The 12,527-nt window shown below is 43.9% G+C and overlaps 1 protein-coding gene across 2 annotated transcripts in view; it reads left to right on the top strand.

Moving 5' to 3' along the window:
- Positions 1-12,527, top strand: part of RAB7A (RAB7A, member RAS oncogene family) — a 72,232-nt gene that overhangs the window by 40,235 nt on the left and 19,470 nt on the right. The window contains exon 2 of one of the 2 annotated variants that reach the window (XM_032335163.1): positions 883-985. The exons of the other annotated variant lie outside the window; for it this stretch is intronic. The gene's annotated coding sequence lies outside the window, so the exon portion shown is untranslated. The remainder of the gene's footprint in view (positions 1-882; positions 986-12,527) is intronic. 2 annotated transcript variants of the gene reach the window in all.

Here is a 12,527-nt window from a genome sequence, read left to right as displayed (position 1 = left end):
GTCTGTCAGGCAGGTTACCTCACCAGTGTTGACCAGGTAATTCCGGACTGACTGGTTTAAGATTCCATTTCTGGGAGCGGCCAGAACTATAATTAAGTGTCAATTTGGTGATGCTGGGTTTAGCCCAAGTGACTTCATTTTGTGCCTGTTGTCTCCCCCGCCCCCAAAGATTTTTATTTATTTGACAGAGATCACAAGTAGGCAGGCAGGCGGCGGGGAGGGGCAGAGGGGGGAAGCAGGCTCCCCACAGAGCAGAAAGCCCGATGCGGGGCTCGATTCCAGGACCCTGAGATCATGACCCAAGCTGAAGGCAGAGGCTCAATTCACTGAGCCACCCAGGCACCCCCCCTCCCTCTTTTTTTTAACGGCTCTTATTCTTTGGAGAGGTGGGGTAGGTGTGGTGTGGTGGTGAAAGAATTGAAATTGAAGTTTACCTTTTCAGCGAAACAGGAATACCTTCAGTAATGAAAGAGTTCTTGGATATCCTGAAGACCCAGCAGCCATTGAGAGTCCTCTTACCCTTCAGTTAAATGTGTGAGGAGTGGGCTGCCATACAGAGAGAGCCCTGATCGGGGTGTGTTCATAGGGAGAATAGCAGGAATGCTAGAGAGGAGAGAGGGTGCTAATGCAGCCTTGACATGTATAGTGTGCCATGATTTCTGGCCGCTGTTTGTGTTAAGATGGGGACCTGTAGGCTGCCTGGCTTTAGTGAGGCTCTTCACCTCACCTGCATTTGAACAGTGTTCGTCTTGGTTTGTCTTGTCTTTCTGGTTGAATCTGTCTGCCATTAGTCTCCATCCTTCCTCTACTGGGAGGGAAAAGGACACATCTGTTTTCCATCTGATGTAACTCACCCTGCCTCTTTGACTTCTTCTTTCTTAGTGGCAGTACCATACAGCGTTGCCTAGGTTTCCCTGTTTGGGACTTCTGGGTCGTGTGTCCATTGAGTGGTGGGAGTTACCTTTTTGACATCTAACCTGAACAGGTATGATACTACATTTATGTTATTTGGTATACTTACTTTAGAGCTTTAAAAAATTCCTGTGTGGGGGCATCTCTGAGTGGCACAGTTAGTTAGGTTAAGCATCCGACTCTTGGTTTCAGCTCAGGTCGTGATCTTAGGGTTGTGAGATCAAGCCCTGAGTTGGGCTCTGCCCTGAGCACAGAGTCTGCTTGGGATTGTCTCTCTTCCTCTACCCCTCCTGCTCATGTTCGATCTCTCTCTCTCTCTCTCTGAAACAATAAATTAATTTTTTAAAAGTTCCAGTGAGGAGCTAGTTTATCATTTGCCAGACTGGATTTCTTTTACTTTGACATCTTGTTTCGAGAAGGGGTTAAGAAGGAATTGTTTTGGAATATAAATCTAACTATATGAAACACCTCAGTTCACCATGGTTCCTGTGAAAGTACTGGGGAGTAAAATACATGTGCCTGCCGCACAGAATTGCGTACAGTTCCTAACAGGACCTTCTCCAGTCTGATGAAACTGTCTAAACTGTCACTGGCAGAGTTTCCCACCTTCTCAGAGAAGGATTTTAAGATTTGGTTGATGTTTCATCATTTCATCTTACTTGGGCAAGAAATCTGTAAGGGCTGTTCCAGTCGATCAGTGCCATCAGTTTTGTGTCCTCAGTGTTCCTTACGTTATCGACAGTATCGCATTCTCGGATTTGAGCATTCCTTTGTTCCTGTACTCACTTCCTTTCCTATAAGCTGGTGTGTGAAACCATTAACTGAACTTTCCCCTTGACGGGTTGCAGAGAGCCTCCTATAGTGTTTGTGCACCCCTGGTCTGCCAGGACAAATGGCCACAGATACTATGAAGTGGTTATGATGCAGCATTATCCTGCTGTGGTGTTCTAATGAAAAATTCAGACATTAAGTAGTATCTATAGTTTGCTGTTGAAGAACAAGTATTTTTATTAGTTGTTAAGAATGAAAGACAGGGTCCCTGGGTGGCTCAGTCAGTTAAGCCTCTGCCTTCAGCTCAGGTCATGATCCCAGAGTCCTGGGATTGAGCCCCACATCGGGCTTCCTGTTCCATGGGGAGCCTGCTTCTCCCTCTCCCCCACTCAAGTGTGCATGCGCACACTCACTTACTCTTTGTTCTCACACTCTATCTCGAATAAATAAATAAAATCTTAAAAAAAAAAAATGAAAGCAGACAGAAGATAAGGTGGTAATGAAACAAGGAATGGCCATAAATTGAGATTTAAGATGTTTGAGAACTGTGTATTAATCCTAGGGAAAGGTTCTAGGAGTGTTTAGACTGGTACTATACTATAGAACTTCCTATGCTTATGGAAATATGCTATATCTGCATTGTCCAGTATGGTAGGTGCCAGCCACAGATGGCTGTCACGCACTTGGAATGTGGCTAGTATGGCTGGGGAACTGTATTTGGCCCTATTTAACTTCATTTAAGTAGCCACCTGCGCTCAGTAACTACCATGCTGGATACAGTAGTAGTTTACCAGGCCCTCCTGTGGGGTGTGCTATTGGAATTGGGGATTCGGGGGTGGAGGAGAGACTGCCTTGGTCTGTCCGCATTCGGGTGGCAGGCAGATGCGCTGGAAGTTACGGTTCAGTATGATGAAAGGGGGCCCTGGGACCCAGATGCTCTGGCGTTTGGGGAGTGGTGCCCAGGAAGACTGGCTGTCCAGACTGCCTATACGTTGCTGCCCTCTCCCAGATGAGCAGGCTCCTGGTACACGAAGTGGGTACGTGCAGGGGGTGTGGCCCCGGGGGTGGGGTGGCACACACATGAGAGATACAGGGCATATGGGGTAGAAATGATGCATGTTCTGGAGAAATTCGAGGCTAGGCTAGGTACCTGCCTCGCATGGTTATGGAGAGTGCCCATGGCAGGCTGGGCTCTAGCTTTTGTGTGCCAGCTCCAGCCTTGGTGGCTACATGCTCTCAGGCCCAGACAGCCCCTTTTGATCCCTCTGGTGGTCCACCGGCGTCTCAGACCTGACGCTTCAGAGCCTTGCTCCTTCTCACTTCAGTCCTGTAACATTTCTCACTGGGCTTCCTGAGAACTTCTCTGAAGCTTGTAAGAGATGGCAAACAAGTTAACCATTCTGACCGATTAGTTTTGACAGCAGTGGACACTCCTTCTCAGGCATTGCATATACAGCTGTTCAGTCTTGCTTTTGAAAATGTTCTAGTATTTCTGCTGATAAGTGTTCTCTCCCTTAAAGTACTGTTACTTATACTGCCCTGTGAAATGATGGTCTTCCTGCCTGCCAGAAAACAAACCTCTAGAAGACAAGCGCAGCCATCTGTTACTACCCTTTATACCGTAGCCCTATGTGTCCGGTGAATGCTGACATTCCCATTTTAGCACAGGCATCTAGACCGAAGTCATAAAATCCTAGCAAAAACAAGCATTCCTCAGTTAGCCGTGAAATTTGAGATACAGCTAAATACAGTGTCTCTCTAAAAAATAAGAGCACCTGGCTGGCTCGAGACTCTTGATCTTGGGGTCGTGAAGTCAAGCCCCACATTGGGGTAGATTTTACTAAAAATTTGTATTTTACTTTTTATAAAGATTTTATTTATTTGTGAGAGAGTACACAAGCAGGGGCAGTGTCAGGCAGAGGGAGAAGCAGGCTCCTTGCTGAACAAGGATGCTGATGTATAGAACTCGGGGCGGGGGGGGTGCCTGGGTGGCTCAGTGGATTAAAGCCTCTGCCTTCAGCTTGGGTCATGATCCCAGGGTCCTGGGATCAAGCCCCACATCGGGCTCTCTGCTCAGCAGGGAGCCTGTATCCTCATCTCTCTCTCTGCCTGCCTCTCTACCTACTTCTGATCTCTGTCAAATAAATAAATAAAATCTTAAAAAAAAAAAAAAAAAAACAACCTCAGTCCCAGAACCCTGGGATCATTTAGCCAAGCCAGAGGCAGACACAACTGACTGAGCCATCCAGGTGCACCCCTTTACTTAAAAATTGGGGGGGGTAGAATTTGACTGCAAGATTATTCCAGTCTCTCTATTTAGGAGGAAAGGGGAATATGATAAAATTCAACTGAGCTTGTATTATTCCTAGACTTGGAAATACATGTTTCAGTCCAGATCCTGGACTCTGTTAAACCAGTGACTCTTAAACTTTCCAGAGTACAAACTGCTTCAGCACGGCAAGAAATTCCACAGGGCCTGCCCACTGCCCCTAGCTGTCCATGTCCCAGGTGTAGGCTTCCTCTTTGGGCAAATTCCACTTTGGGTTAGTCACAGTTTAGCCCTATCCACAGTATCTCTTCATTTATTGGGTGGATGTAGTGGAAACTGGTGGAAGGAAGGCTGGAATCTGTCTTGGTCCCTGGGGAAGCTAGAGTAGGCTTCCTGCTGAAGGCAGCGTTCATCCTGAAAGGGAAAGAAAAAACTCACTTCAAACTCTGGGAGTAGAGAAACTAGGTTTAAGACTTTAGAATTATTCTGACATACACCTGTGTTGAATGAAGGGTATTAGAACTTAGCCGATTGAAGGGGATGGAAGGTGCTCCAGACCCAGGCAAGTGACTTTATTCAATAAAAACAAGACAAAGGCTAGTTCAAAGTAAAAAGGTGCCTCACTTGCTTAAATGTCTGTTGTGCATTCGGAGGTAGTGATCATCCATACCAACCAGTTGATAAGTTCTGCTTTCCAATCTGAGCCTGTTGTCTGAGTTTCTAGAACACCAGCATTTCCCCAAGCTTCCCCCAAAGTGACTTCATGATTCTACAGAAAGGGTTTTGGTCAAAGGCCCCCACTCATCCTCTGCCTTCCTGCTTCCAGGCTGGCAGTCTTTCCACTCCTGCCCCTGCCCAGATGAGCATCCTCCTCTCTGGAACCTTGCATCCCCTCCTGGAAGTATGTGGCAGTGACCTGCATTCTTCTCCCATTCACGTTCCTGGACCTGGACCTAGTTCTGGTCCATGTGGACCATTTGATCATGGGGTTTCCAAACAACTCCAGCTTCCATTTTTTTCATTCCCTTATTGGAGGGACATTTTTGCTACCATTTGAAATTAGGCTTCAGGGGCACCTGGGTGACTCAGATGTTAAACATCTGCCTTTGGCTGAGGTCATGGTCCTGGGGTCCTGAAATCAAGCCCCGTATTGGGCTCCCTGCTTAGCGGGAAGCCTGCTTCTCCCTCTTCCACTCCCCTGCTTGTGTTCCCTGTCTGTCTGTCTCTCTCTGTCAAATAAATAAAATATTTTTTTAAAAAATTATGGGCGCCTGGGTGGCTCAGTGGGTTAAAAAATTATGGCTTCAGTTTTAATTTGGGAGCTTTCAGAACATCATTTGAGATGTTATTTTCTTGCCTTTCTTCTGGGCCTAGAATTTTGAAGCCATTTTTAACTCAGGCAATCTGTTATGCCCCTGTCCTTTCCCCCCACCCCCACTTTTTTTAGTAGAGTATTTCCTGGATTTGCTAACCCTTGGATTGTTAAAGTAGTCACGCTCCCAACTCCCATCCCCAAAGGACACAATGAACACCCTTAACCTGTCCAAAAGTAACACTAAGTTATCTTAATCTTCATGCTTACCCAGATGAGATGATACAGGTAAGATGTTTAGCCTGAAGACCAGCACACTGTGAGTTTTCAAGAGACGCACTTGGTAATTTTTTATCTTAGGCCTTTGTGTAGCTAGTTTTCCTTCTCTTGTTACCTGTGGTTCCTGTTCCCATGAAGCAAACCTACCTTCTGTAGCCAGCATAACTTCCTTCCACCTCCTGGCTTAGAGATGCTGTTCAGAATTGTTTTTATTTACCTTTATGACATTTTATGGCTGTCTCCTGCTACTCTAGAACCCTTATATAGTGCCTTTTAGCCATTGGGATCGGAGTTGGCTGGGTGATACTGTTTGTTGAAAATCTGCTCTTGGGGCACCGGCTGGCTCACACAGCATAGCATGGGACTCTTGATCTTGGAATCGTGAGTTCAAGGGTAGAGTTTACTTAAAAAAAAAAGAAAAGAAAAAGAAAAATCCTCTTGTTCAAGTTTTTCTCTTTCCATCTTAAGCTGCTCTGTTGGAGGAATCCAAATTCATATTATCCCTCTCACTTTCTCTCTCAAACTGATCTTAAAACAAGTTACTTCTGGAGGGCCTGCCTGGCTCAGTTGGTAGAACATGACTCTTGATCTCAGAGCTGTGGGTCCAAACCCCATGTTGGGCATAGAGACTCCTTACTACAAAAAAAAACAAAAAACAAACAAACCTTCTTGGTCTCCTGACTGGCTCAGTCATTTAAGTGGCTGCCTTCAGCTTAGGTCATGATCTCATCAGGGTCCTGGGATCAGGCCCCTGGACAGGCTCTCTCTTCAAAAGGGAGTCTGCTGCTTCTCGGTCTGTCCTGCTCATTCTCGCCGCCCCCCCCAAAATATAAATAAAATATTTTTTTCAAAAAAAGGTTATTACCAAAGTCATAACATAGTTTTTTATTTAGGCTTCCTTTTTAGAAGGTATGTGCCAGATGTTTCTAACCTAAGATTTCTGTTGTGGCAAAACTAACAGTATGCTTGCCCTCAAACCAAAGGCTAATTATCACGGATAACCAAAGATGATTATCAAGCCTGAATCTGGGACACATTTGCCATAAAAGTTTGTCACTGTATTTTTAGTAATGAAAATAAATTTATACATACTTTATTTTTTCCTTCAGATTTTTCTAATTTGTTAGAAGTATGAATTGCATTTACAGTTTTTTATTATGGAAAATCCCAAATACGTGCAAAAGTAGTGTGAACAGTGCAGGCAGCCTTTGCACCCATCACTCAGCCTGTTACCAGCCGGTCACATTTGGGCTGTGCACTCTGTCTCACCCTGTGGATTATTTTGAAGCATGACACGCCTTTTTGATCTTGGTGATCAACCCAGTGTAGCGACTGAGATGAAGCACTTTGTAATCGGTCCTGGGCTCCCATCTCGTATCTGAGTGTTTTTACAGATCCAGGGACCACCTGCAAACTCCTGTTTCCTTGTCTGTTAAATGAGAATTCGACCTTACAGCCTCGTTGTGAGGATTAAATGCATGACCTGTAGTGTAGTGCCCAGCACAGAGTGCTCAGGAAAGTGGTCTTTATTTCTTGATCTTTCATAGGCTCTGCTCTTTCACTCTGTAGGCCCTAAGAAGATTGCTCCATTTGGAAAGTTGAAAGAATCTACCTCCAGCAGACGTTACTCTGTTCAGCTTGGAGGCTAGCACAGTTGGTAGTATATGGCTTCCCGCTCCCTCCCTGTGACCTTCTCCAAAACCTTAGCATATATTGCTTGCCTACCTCACTCTGAGCCTTGAATTCATTGGTTTTGAGGGCAAGGTGACTGTGGGGTTGGCGTTGTCTTTTTTTTTTTTTTAAGATTTAATTTGAGAATTAGCAAGACAGGAAACAACATGTGTTGGAGAGGATGTGGAGAAAGGGGAATCCTCTTACACTGTTGGTGGGAATGCAAGTTGGTGCAGCCACTTTGGAAAACAGTGTAGAGATTCCTCAAGAAATTAAAAATAGAGCTTCCCTGTGACCCTGCAATTGCACTACTGAGTATTTACCCCAAAGATACAGATGTAGTGAAAAGAAGGGCCATCTGTACCCCAATGTTTATAGCAGCAGTGGCCACGGTCGCCATACTGTGGAAAGAACCAAGATGCCCTTCAATGGATAAGGAAGATGTGGTCCATATACACTATGGAGTTATGCCTCCATCAGAAAGGATGAATACCCAACTTTTGTAGCAACATGGACAGGACTGGAAGAGATTATGCTGAGTGAAATAAGTCAAGCTAACAGAGTCAATTATCATATGGTTTCACTTATTTGTGGAGCATAACAGATAGCATGGAGGACAAGGGGACGTGGAGAGGAGAAGGGAGTTGAGGGAAATTGGAAGGGGAGGTGAACCATGAGAGACTATGAACTCTGAAAAACAATCTGAGGGTTTTGAAGGGTGGGGGGTGGGAGGTTGGGGGAACCAGGTGGTGGGTATTAGAGAGGTCACGGATTGCATGGAGCACCGGGTGTGGTACAAAAACAATGAATACTGTTACGCTGAAAAGAAATAAAAAAAATAAATAACGGGGAATAAAAAGATTTGAGAGCATGTGTATGCGTGCAAGCTAGGGGAGGGCCAGAGGGAGAAGCTGGCCTCCCTGCTGAGCAGAGATCCGGATATGGGGGACACAGGGCCTCTATCTCAGGAAACGGATCTTGACCTGAGTCGAAGGTGGGCGTTTCACCAACTGAGCCACCCCATTCACCCCTTCTGGGTCTTCTTTAATGGTCAGGTATAGCTATAGCACGGAGTCTTGGAAGAATATGGGATGGAGAGGTTTCATGCTGGTTATAGTTTAGAATGGTACTTTTGAATCTGCTCAGAAGCCTACAACTTCTGAAATCTGTATCCCCATGATGCTTCCTTCTCAATGCTATATGTAGACTATGCAATAAATCACATTATATTAGGTAAAATAGGCAAAGACCAGCAGACAACTGAGAGGTTTCTGGTTGAAATGCTTGACCTCTGCCGATCTAAGAGATGCAGATGGAACCAGCTGACCTGATCCTCTTTTCTAGCTATATGATTAACAGTGATTTGTGCTAATGATAGCTGAGGTATGGCGAAATGGAAATTCTAGTTCACTGATGGCGTGGGTGTTAATAAAGCTGTTCTGGAAAATAATTCTGTCAGTAAATTTCAAGGGCCTTTAAAATAGTCTTACTGTTTTGCTGAGTGATAACACATTTGTGTGATCAGATTGTATACATAATTTAAAATAATTGCATGCTTAATAATAGTGGGATTATCCATATGCTGCAGTATCATGTAACCTTAATGCCAGGAGCATGGGAGGATATTTAATATAGAAAGACAGGATATAACAGTATAATCTCAACTATTTCAAGGAAAATTAGACCTAAACACTGGTGCTAATAGGATTGTTTCTAAGAGTTGAAATTGTGGATGCCTTTTTGTCTTTGGCTCATTCTTTTGTGTACCTTTCTGAATTTTCTATAATTCAGTACTTTAATTGGGGGTGGGGGAGAGAGAGAGAGTAGCAGAAGAGTCAGTTGTTTGATTAGGATCTAGCTGATCCACCTAGAGAGGTACGCAACTTGGCAACACCACGCAAATAAAATTGTTAATGGGTTCTTGAACACTAGTCCGTTTAACTGCTGCAGCCTTGCATCTCTAATGTCAGTGCCGTCACTGTATCAGACACATACGTAAATCAGAGCAGCAGTTCCAGACCCCAAGTCAGGAGTTCCAAATCTGGTGTGTGCGCCTCAATTGCCAGAGGGAACTTTTCAGAATCCCTAACCTTAAGGACTGATCCCCCAGCCCTGATGAACCAGAATCCTCTTGGCGGTGAGAGCTGATACTACAGAGTGGCATGGTGGTTGAGTACTGGGGGCCTGGGCTTACACATTCAACAATTCCAGCTCTGCCACCCAATTGCTGTGTGATCTTGGACATGATACAACACCTGGTTCACCTTCATTTCCTGTGTTTTACACTGTTGTGGTGGTGGCTTTGCACATGCTTTGCTTTCAACTCCTTGATACTGCAACTCCCTAGTCTCACCTCCACAGGAGCATAGTCACCTTGAGTTTGTGATCACCACACAAAGCTGCACTGGCCACACTTTGCAGTGGCCTGCTGACCGCCAACTTCTACTCCCTCCCTGCTCCTCCACTTTTTCCCATACCAATTCTTTGTTCTCGCTGTCCTCCCCTGACCTCTCTGTGGGACCCTTTCTGACCTCATTGGCTCTATCCAGCCCAGACCCTTGGATATTATTTTCCCGACGTTTTTACCTACATGGGGGTTTCTTTGTTGTGTCTGCCTTTATGGCCAGTTGGTTTCTCTGCTTCAGAGATAAGAGAGTGATAGCTCCAGGCTAACAGGAAAATTCTAGCTTTTGATTTATTATTCGAGAAAAAATTATACTTGAGGGGAAAGAATGGATTCGGCCTATGAAGTAGTTAGTATTGCTTGTTCTTCCAAGGAAATCTCTCCAAAACACACTGATGAGGCTTGGTTTGAAAGCAGAAGGAAGGAAATGTGTTCTGAATACACCTTATTCTGAAAATTAGAAGATATATCTAAATGGATTAATGGGTATTATCAGAAATGTTCATTTCCAAGGAACACAGTGGCTAGGGACCTTGCACAGCTCTTATTTCCTCTTTGCCTGTTTCAGTTTCTCCTGTAAAAGGAGTGGTCTCTGTGTTAGAAACTGTTTTCCAGTTACAAGTTTCTAGTTTGTAGGAACTTTTTTTTTTTTTTTTTAAAGTAAACTCTGCACCCAGCCTAGGGCTAGAACTCACAACCCTGAAATCGAGTCACATGCTGTACCACCTGTGCCAGCCAGGTGTCCCCTAAGTTTGTAGGATTTCAAGAAGTAATTTCAGAAATTGATGAAGGTGATGATGGAAATCAGTAGCGAAGAAACTGCGAGTGGAGATTTTAAAGCCGTTGCAGCTTGGGCAGCTTCTTGTAGCAAAAGTTGTGCTCAGGTTTGGTTTGGTTTGGTTTGGTTTTTTCTTTACTTTTTTCTAGAAACCAGTGTCCCATTCTTGATCCTGGAGAACAGTTAAGTGCAGGAACCTAGCTCTAAACTTTGCCAATTTAAAGCCGTTAACATCCTGGTGATGAAACCACGTGTTGGGTTTCTTCAGATCCACCGTTGAGTGCAGGCCCTAAGTGAAAATAAAATCCTCATTCGTGTATCTTTCATGATGAATAAGGACTAATTTTGTAATGATAAAACTTATTTGAAAAATCAGCAGCTTAACATTTTTCTCCGAAGTGGAAATAGCTTTTTCAGTTTCAGGGTAATGTGTTCCTCCAAAGGTCACAATAAGGTAGTATAAAGGGGGAAAAATAAATAATTAATTAATTAAAGCTATTTTAATTCTCCCATCCAGGAAAAACCTGCTAATAATTGTATTCCTTTCAACTTCATTTTTATATTTAAATATTTACTCCTTAGGGCATTTTGTTTTGGAGGATGAAGTGTAAGGATCTTAATTCTCAGGATTTTTCTGGCTGCCTTCATTTTGTGAATTTTTTTTCATCCTTTTGCTACCGAATTTTATAATGCATTTTTGTCCAAATTATTCGTTTCTGGGTTATTTTTCGTTTAGTCCTGTTCCAGCCCCATACTTTAATACTGTATTTTTATAACATACTTTCCAAGACTGTTAAGGCAAGTCCTCTCTCCTCTTGTCATTATTCTTTTAGAGGAGAGGAATGGGAGGGATTCCTGTGAATTTATTTTGATGAATAAAATTATTCATCAAATAAGAATTATTTCAAGTTCCAAAAAAACCCTTGGGATTGTTTCAGTAGGGGAGAATTTACATCTCTGCATTAAGTCTTCCTATTGGAGATAGCTCTTCATTTATTCAGATTTTCTTTGTTTCAGTAAGATTGTCATTTTCTTATTTAAGTCTTGTACAGTTATTAACCACTGCAACAGTGGTTGTAGTATAAATTTGGAAAATCCTTCAAGAAAGTGAATTATGGGGTGCCTGGGTGGCTCAGTGGGTTAAAGCCTCTGCCTTCGGCTCAGGTCATGATCCCAGGGTCCTGGGATGGAGCCCCGCATCGGGTTCCCTGCTCAGTGGAGAGCCTGCTTCTGCCTCTCTCTCTCTCTCTGCCTGCCTCTCAGCCTGCTTGTGATCTCTGTCAAATAAATAAATAAAATCTTAAAAAAAAAAAAAAAAGAAAGAAAGTGAATTAGTGGAAGTCATGAAAATATTTATACTTTTGATTCAGTAACCCCATTCCTAAACAGTATCTGTAAGTTAAGTTTAACAAAACCCGTTGGCCTGTGTGAAAATTTGACCTTTGGTTAACTTTGTTTCTGGGGAACTCAATAAAGGCAGACTGCCAACTTCTCTTGCTGGGCGCTGTGGCTTACATGGTAAAATGTCTCCCGGTTGGTGATTGCATCTGGGCAGGGAGAGGCTGTGAGCGCTTAGTGCAGCCCCATGCTTGGGCTTTGCAGAGCACATTGGCTTTTGGGCTGTGTGTGTTCCTCACCAGGGACCAGTACAGCTATTAAAAGAGCTGATTGGATCCTCTCAACAGTGAAGGTTTAAGTCAGGGCTTGAACCCACACACTCTCCCTATACCTGAGCCATCTGCTATGTGGACTTTTGAAAGAACAGCCAACAAGCTGTGTTCCTGTCCCATTCCTTCTCAGTAGATGCATGCCGGGTATGGCCTGTATAAGTGAATGTATGGCCTGTGATAGTCTTGTGAATTTGACTGTGAGATTGTGCCCCCCACCCGCACCCCATCCCATGGCTGTTGCTGGGTCCTAAGGAAATGATCCCCGAACTGAAGTTCAAAGATGTTCTTTACAGCATTACTTTCCCCAGATTTTTGGTATATTAAGTAAAAGGCAGGAATGACTGTTCAAACACTTAATTCACTCAAAGGAGTATTAGATGTTAAGACTATTACAGAAGCAAATACTACCAACAAGATAAAGTCACAGTCATGTAGCCAGCCTCTCAGCCTTCTAAAAGATA

This window comes from Mustela erminea, chromosome 1, assembly GCF_009829155.1.
Source record: "Mustela erminea isolate mMusErm1 chromosome 1, mMusErm1.Pri, whole genome shotgun sequence".
NCBI classification, from domain to species: domain Eukaryota; kingdom Metazoa; phylum Chordata; class Mammalia; order Carnivora; family Mustelidae; genus Mustela; species Mustela erminea.
Note: the sequence above shows the minus strand (reverse complement) of the source record. Positions and strands in the feature narration are given on the sequence as shown.